The following is a 6,648-nucleotide window of genomic DNA, read 5'->3' as shown; positions in this document are numbered from 1 at the left end:
TTTGACGATGACAATTGTACCGAAAAAAACTGATTATATCCATCTGTCTTTTACGCCTTCTAGAAACATGTTTTCATGCACATTCAAAGAGTTAAACTATCCTCGGGGTTGAACTACTTAACAGCAGTGATTTACCCATGTTACCATTTTAAACGAAATACTATCTGCAGAAAATACCTCGGTGCTTATGCCACCATAAGGAGTCAACAATCAAATTTATTTCCGTTTTTGTTACTTTCGGAAAACCCAAACACTCTATAAATATATTTTAATACAAATGAGGCTCGGAATGGATGTAAATATATATTATCATATGCAAGGGCATTCACTCGTGCGGTATTAATACATGACCTAGCAAATGATGCAGACGTTCACTCATTTTGCAGAAACAGTATAATGTTTTACCAATATCATGTGATCCAAGTGAGGAATGAATCAAAAAGAAAACTGTTGTCTGCAGTTCTTGGGGTCTGTGCTATACATGTAATTGTTTGAGACCCACTTGGTGCCCCCCAAAATAAATCAAGTTGCGCATGCGCACTGCCATTCCAATGCCCCAAGGTCAGAGGACAGCAGTTTTGTAAACACGGGTGTAAACACGGGTGAGAATTGGTACGATATTCCTCGTTTATAATTATTTGTCAGTCAATGTTGATATATGAAAATGAAAACAAAGTGCTGAATGTTTCCCATATTAGCCGATTACTCCGATATAACCGAAACAAAGCCGTAATTACGTTTGTCCGGTATATATTCCTGTCCGGTGACTGGTACCCAGTACGCTTGTAAAAGCACAAAAAATATGATGACACTTAATTACCTTTGTTTACGTTCTTTTATCGCGACGTGCACTAGCTCGGAAGTTGCGACAGAGCGATTTACTGTATACCTCTGAAAGAGGTAGCTCTGTTGCTTACCAGGCATGTATACATTCACTGATTTTGTGCATATAGTTTCTGCAAAATCAAATATCCTTCTTTACCTATGTTGTCTGCAAAATCCTTCTTTGTGTATAGATCTAGTGTCTGCAGTCTTGTCTACAAAGTAGATCTATACCGTCCCAATTAATGCAATGTATATCTAGATATACTACATAAACTGAAATAACTATAGTTCAAAGTGTAAAACAAATGTTATGTACCTTCTTATAACATTGACGTTCTTGTTCAATAAATCTTTATATCAACCTTCTACGTAATCTGGTTCCCTGTCCAATATTGGTTCCCATTTTTTGAAGTTCGCAGGGGACCAGTCTACCTTCTACGAGACGGACTCGATTTAGCTCTTCTTAGAATGGTAGCGAACATTCTGTCCTACTCGATTTGCACAGAAGAAGACTCATCTACTGACTAAAGTAAATTTTTTGTAAATATGACTGCCCCATTGCGTGCATTATTTTGAATGTAGATGATGACAATATTGAACGTAGTGCTAAATCAAATCGCAGAATAATCGCAGTTTTTTACTGCTGCGTGCGCAATTGTGTAGGACCCTGCATAAATTATGTTTTGAATATGTACAGTTTGAAAGAAAGGCGCGCGCGCGCGCGCCATACGAAAAAAAATGGGTAACAAAAGGCTGAAACAAAAGGCAAATAAAATGTTATGTTTTGAAGACCTTTTATTAACCTAGCAAATGATATGCAAATGAGATAACAAAAGGCAAATAAAACATGAATAAAAGGTAGTAACAAAATACTAACAAAAGGCATTCACATTCATTACATGAGAAACAAATTGCAAATAAAATATAGGAAACAAAATATGAATAAAAGGCAGAGAGACCTTTTATTAATATTTTGTTTCAAAGAAACATGAATAAAAGGTAGTAACAAAATACTAACAAAAGGCATTCACATTCATTACATATGAGAAACAAATTGCAAATAAAATATAGGAAACAAAATACGAATAAAAGGCAGAGAGACCTTTTATCAAAACATAAATAAAAGGTATATCATCAATTGCCTTTTATTTAAGTTTTCGTAAGAACACATTAATCAAACACTATTGACAAATCAATATATACATTTGTATACATATATTTATGATCAAAAGAATAATGTAAAAAGTTATTTAAATGCATGCAATTATCAATTTCACAGCAATGAACAAATACTGTAAGATAACCAAAATGTTTGTTTTGCCGAATTAAATAAATTCTTGATTTTGAATTTTAAAAAAACTGTCCAGATATCTTGCATGATCCCAAACATATACTAAAACTAGAAAGTGTTTATGTCACAAAAGCACCCGTCTGTACATGTTCCATGGAAAAGTTTGGAAAAACGGCATGAAAAAAAAGTCTGAAAATTAATTTAAATTTAAACTCACATACCCATGGGAGCAGCCCTGTGAAAATGCAGTTGAAAGTCCATGGAACTCTTTGAACATTGGAAATCATCGCATTAAAGTTGAAGGAATTTTTTAGCAGAATTCTTTGCAAAAGTTTGGAAAGGTTTGATGGAAAACCATTGGAAAACATTGTTGACACAAAACAAAAAAAGAAGAAATAGTATCATTACAAAATTATTTTAATCTAATGTTGAGACAGATCTGGGTTTCATAAAAAACAAAAAGAATACAATTCAAAGGGGAATAACACATCTGCCAGCGGCTTTTACACTTGTGGTTAAGAATAATAAAAATTCACTTAGCTTAAATTTGAAAATTAAACTAAAAGATTATTTGATAGAAAATTATGAACACAACAAAATCATTTTGGAGTATTGCAGGCTCAATACAAGGTGGCATCAGAATGTCTCTTTGCTTTTCCAAAATCAACACCAGGGTCAGGAACTTCATTCCAGCCATGCATTTCTGAAAATGATATAACATAATTACAGAAATGAGTTATATTAGTAATTGCGATTAAAATATAATTTTAGGCAATACAATATTCCTAACTTAGTACAGTAGTATGTGAAATGACAACTCTAAAGCCAGTTTTAAACATTCTACATGTATCAAAACCATTTATTTATTTATTTATTGGACACCGAAATGAAAATATTGAGAGCACCACCTGTGGGTACTATCCCTCATCTGCTTCATCACAAAATAATGCAAGTTTTTTGTTGTTGTTTTTTTATCAGACAATCGTAAAAAGAAATTTTAGAATTTAGAACTGACAAAATATTGGTGTATTATGATCAACCTTTAAATTCAGTGAGAGGCTAACCCCGACAAAATAAACAATTTATCAACCTTTTATAGTAATTGTATAGTATAAGACTGCAAATTTAACTTACAATTTAGTTGAAGTACATGTATTATGTAATTTATGTTTGATCCTTGATCGAATTTCTGTCTGTGATCTTGTATCATCCTGTAGCATAGTCATGCACTGAAGCGATCTGATTTCTCCAACTACATCAATTCATACATATAGGCATATACCTCTAATAACTAGATATATGCACACTCTTTCATCTGAAAATGTTTAGAGGCTGTTGTAAGTCCTAGGTTCAGTGTGATTTTACTAACATATTTGTACTTTTTTAAAAAAAAATGAGAACTGCAACAATTAAGTATTGAATATTTAACTGTTTTCTTAGAAGCATTATAAATAATCTATCATTCACATATACCTGAAAAAGTTACCTGTAACCAGGCGATCGAAAGTTCAATCTACTGAGATGAATAAAGTTCCTGCTTCAGACTATTTATTCAAGATCTGTGACATATAGCTGTAAAACTTAAATTTTACATTAGAAAGTTTGAAACTCTTACCTGATATCTCTCTAAAAGCATTTTAGAGTTTCAAGTTAGCTTTATTCCATTTGCCTCCAACAACATGAACAACGAACTTCCTGTTTACATTCAAATTTTTGTATTCATGAGCCATTTTCTTTGGTACAATATATAGTTACTGAAGGGAATATCTATGTTCTTAAAATATATAAGTATACAGTTCATGGGAAAAATTGACCATCTATTTGCTCACAGCATTTGCAAAGATCTCAGAGAGAAAAAAACAAGCAGGAAGATGGGGATTATTTTTTGGTGTACAGGTGTAAAACGGTTCAGAAGCCTGTATTTTCATTGGTCCTTATCTTGATCAGATAAGCTGTATCTCTGTGTGTTAACACATGTGTATACATTGAACAGCAGTATATCAAGTGGCTGTAAAAGCAGGATAATTAATCATTGCCAATCATCAAAAGAATAGACTAATTCATTTATGAGGATGTAACATTATATCAAAAGCATAATATCATTTACAGTTTGTTGTACTTACGAAATGACTTTTAATGCCTATTATCTGGTGCTGTTGTTTGAGGTGTTCAATAACCAAAAAATAAATAGCTTATATAATTTATAAATAGGACCTATTTTCAATGATATATCTTGTTATATTAATTATAAATAAAATGATAGAATTCTAATTAACATCCTTTTTATATACAAAATGAAAACATTGACATAAATTTTAATTAGTTGGATTCCTTGTTTCATTTCAATTAATTTGGATACCTAGTATAATCCAAACAAATCTTAAGATTTTCAATGTAATCTTTGCTGCAATTTAAATAAAAAAAATCTTACTAGGAAAACTTTGCATTATCTTAAAAAATTCTAAGGAATTCTATGGAATGGGAAAAACATTGGAATTGTTTTTTCAGGAGAAGTTTTAATTATTATTTTAAGTGGTCTCTGTTTATAGATTGTCTCTCTTAAAGCTGATTATGTATGATAAAGAATATTATGCATTTGCAAGTGCTCAGTAGCCATTTACTTACTGACAAACCTTTGCAATCGTCAGAAGTGTAATTATGTAGATGAAGAACATAGTGAATGGTAGATGTAGCTCTGAATTCAAAACAGCAGCAGCAGTATTTAGCCAATATCAATGAAATATGAAACTAATTTGTTTATGCTAGATTTTGTGAAACAAGTCGTCCAAACCTACAAATGTATTGAAATATGAACAAAACTTCTTGTTTTTGAAAGCAAGTGTAATGAAATACAAACAAAATATGTAAGTGTTGATTCTAAGTGGAATGAAATACAAACAAATGGCAACATTTAAGAATATTATAAGTCCAATCCAATGCTAATAAAAGGTAAATTTCAAATTATAAGGGTATTGAAACATTAATAAAAGGCAGTATCTGAAACAAAAGGTAAACAAAATGTATTACTCACAAAATCCTTAATAGTCTTTTGTTAGTATTTTGTTAAATGAAAGGCTTATAAAAGGTTTTAACAAAACATAGAAGTACCTTTTGCTAGCCCTTTGTTTGCCTTTTATTGACCTTTTATTTAATTTCTTTTTCGTATGGGGGCGTTTAAGAGGTGATTTGATTGAAACCTATAAGTTTTTGACTGGTAAATACAATTCTTATCCTGACAAGTTTTTCAAGTTATCAGATATTTCATCTACCAGAGGACATTCACTCAAGCTCTATAAACCAACTCTTAAGAAAGGACTCCTTCCTCGGAAATTGTTTTTCTCCATCAGAATAGTAAATGCATAAAATGGATTGCCCGAAAGGGTTGTAAGTGCTCAGACAGTTGAAACATTCAAAAAAAGATTAGACCACCACTGGAATGTAACTAAAAGACATGGGACACAAGAGGCTTTCCTGTGACGAAGTTTGTAAAGCCCTTTCCTTTTTATTGAACAACATTTACATCAGGTTTGGGAATGCAGTTTTTAGACAAGTAGTTGGTATTCCCATGGGAACAAATTGTGCACCCCTTGTCGCAGATTTGTTTTTATATTGTTATGAAAGAGACTTTATGTTGAGCCTTTCTCCAGATACGCAGGCAAATATTATAACTGCATTTAATAATACATCACGCTATCTGGATGATATTCTTAATATGGATAATCCGTTATTTGGTCAATTGGTGAGTACTATTTATCCTAGGGAGCTTCAGTTAATTAAAACTAACAATTCGGATACTGATGCTTCGTTTTTAGATTTACATCTCTCTATTTATGACAATATTATACATACCAAAATTTATGACAAGAGGGATGATTTTAACTTTAGTATTGTAAATTTTCCCCATTTGGATGGGGATGTACCTCAGGTTACATCTTATGGGGTATATATTTCTCAATTAATTCGGTTTGCCAGAGCGTGTAGTCATGTCAAGCATTTCAATGAACATAATCTATATATTACAAGTAAACTTCTTCAGCAAGGCTACCGTTATTACAAATTGCGTAAATATTTTGCTAAATTTTACTATCGTAATTCCGATTTAGTTTTAAAATTCAATAGTAATTTAAAGACACTTCTGCGAGAAGGTATTTCTAAACCCGTTTTTTATGGGGATGTGGTTTACAAACTTCGTAAGATCTTGGGTCATGGTAATTTTCCAAATGTATTTGGTAAAATTATAAAACGTTTTATTAAAAGAGGTTACGACCCAACTGTTTCGAGACATACCGCATGTTTAGTGTTCAACCCGTTTACAGTTGGACACTACGCTTCCCTCTTTGATTGTGTCTGACGGAAGAGGGGGAGGACTCTATGATAAGCAGTTTTTAAATCCTACCAGGACTGAACTGTTTTGATATCTGTCTTCTGGCCTGTTTCGTCGGGCCCTTAAGGGTGTTTCTCTTGTTGCTCTGTTTTCTGAAAAGGCATTGAGTACACACGTTTTTGGTTCTAAAGGTTTGCTTTTTATATAT

The 6,648-nt window shown here is 32.2% G+C and overlaps 1 long non-coding RNA gene across 1 annotated transcript; it reads right to left on the bottom strand.

Moving 5' to 3' along the window:
- Nucleotides 1–1,634: 1,634 nt before the first annotated feature.
- LOC128553560 (uncharacterized) lies at nt 1,635–6,311 on the bottom strand. Its single transcript, XR_008369374.1, has 3 exons — nt 3,732–6,311; nt 3,251–3,431; nt 1,635–2,819 (listed from the first exon to the last, which is right to left on the bottom strand). It is a non-coding gene; the product is annotated as an uncharacterized LOC128553560 (long non-coding RNA).
- Between the last annotated feature and the right edge of the window lie 337 nt (nt 6,312–6,648).

Source organism: Mercenaria mercenaria, unplaced genomic scaffold (genome assembly GCF_021730395.1).
Source record: "Mercenaria mercenaria strain notata unplaced genomic scaffold, MADL_Memer_1 contig_3942, whole genome shotgun sequence".
NCBI lineage: Eukaryota > Metazoa > Mollusca > Bivalvia > Venerida > Veneridae > Mercenaria > Mercenaria mercenaria.
The sequence above is the reverse complement of the archived record's forward strand: the minus strand, read 5'-3'. Positions and strand labels throughout refer to the sequence as shown.